Source organism: Dendroctonus ponderosae, unplaced genomic scaffold (assembly GCF_020466585.1).
Source record: "Dendroctonus ponderosae isolate FM_Combo_2020 unplaced genomic scaffold, Dpon_F_20191213v2 Dpon_F_20191213_6, whole genome shotgun sequence".
Lineage (NCBI taxonomy): Eukaryota > Metazoa > Arthropoda > Insecta > Coleoptera > Curculionidae > Dendroctonus > Dendroctonus ponderosae.
The window spans coordinates 12,358,376-12,360,196 of record NW_026018814.1 but is presented as its reverse complement, the minus strand read 5'-3'; positions in this window follow the sequence as shown (position 1 = coordinate 12,360,196).

Here is a 1,821-nt window from a genome sequence, read left to right as displayed (position 1 = left end):
GCCCCATATACGAGCGAAATATCTGTCATATCTGATACGTGGCGAGCCAAATTCGAACAGATATCGGTGCGTTAATGGTTAACCACGAGCCAGATACGACTCCATGCGAATTTCGTACAAAATAAATCTGCAGATCTGGACTTGCGGACCAAATTTCGCCGTTAGTGGGTACGGGCGAATACTAGTATAATCATATATCAATTATCACCATGAATTAGTGGACACGAGACATTTTAACAGGCTTTATAGAAATATACAGAAGTCGTACTTGCTTATGGCAAATAAAAATAAAAGATTATTCAAACAAAAATCTTAAAAATCGTGCATATGATGAGCTGATAAGCTATTGCCAGCCTCATTTTCCAAAAGTAGATCGAGGTTTTGTCACAAAAAAATTCAAAATATCCGAGCTGCATTTCGGGAAGAAACAAATAAGGTAAAATAATCTAAAATAAGTGGGAAGAAGAACTATTTCGAAGATGTACGTACCCACTCTTTGGTAAGTATCTTAGGTTTCTTCTTTCAAACAAAATTATATGATTTTCTTGTTTTTATAGGTACTATAAATACTTATAGGCTATCCGTCTCGCGTTTTAAACACTTAGTTATCAATAATCTGCCTCTGCCACGACTAGATCTTTTAGTTCACTTAAAATACCACTCGCTAGATCAAGTCTGTCTGAAACGTAAGATTTCACTCCACTAACGGACGGATCTGATACCTCCAATCCCGCAGGAAGAATCGGCACTCGTGCTTGGTATGTTAATTAGTGGACAAGAAAAGATTTAATTCGTCCGATCTGGATCTGTCGAATCAAATCTCTACGTATCTGAACTGTACGGATAATCTGCCCGTATATGGGGCTCTATTGTCGTTTAGTTCCTCTATGATCTCCTGATCCTTTGCAGTCCAGCACATGTTGGGCCAGGCGGCCACTCTGAGTTGATTTCGTTTCCAAATCTTTGTCCGTTTTCTTGCCTTTTAAACTCTTGAATGCTTCAAGATTTTACAAAGACCACTAAATTGTGAATAAATGATTAGTGCATAAACAAAAAATAAATTAGTTGAAACAATCCAATCACCAAAAAAAGTTCTGGTTGTTACGATCACGGTTCGAGTACCACGACACTCAAAAATTCAAACTTGTCCAACCTGTCTTCCACTTGTCCAAAATGGATGAACGCGAGTTCAAAAGTCCGCCCCCTGGTAGCTAAAGTTATAACTACATGTAAGTAGTAATTTGACACTTGTCTTGTTGACATTGGTATTTACATGTGGTATTTGATTGTGATTTGTTTTGTTTTAATCAACTTTTGCCAGATTTTATAGAAATAGAAACAGATCGAAAAGTGTGTAAGCATTGTTTTATGTTTTAAATGTCATCAACTCCAATAAATAAACAAGTCTGACAAGTCTTAACTGCACTCGACAACGAGTAATTTGACGTTTCACAGCGCCACCATCGGTAGTTGAACTCGCAAATATTAAAATCCTACAGGGCTGCCACTCGAAATTAAGAGAAAATAAAAACGCTCCTGAGTTGTTTTGTGATGTGGCCCAGTTCTCGCTTCTCAGACTGTTGGTGTTCTGACCCAAGTGCTCGTTGAGGCGTCGAAACACGTCCTTGAGGCTGAGGCAAGTGCCTTTGGCTAGTTTAAGTTCAATTGTGTTCTCATCCTGATCCTGATCCTGAACACCGCGATTATTTATTTCGCTAACTGTTAAAAAGTCTTTAACTCACCCCCTTACATACCTACACATACATGTTTTTTTTTCCATTCCTAGAAGTTTGATCCATAGTTCTGAATCACTCTGTATGT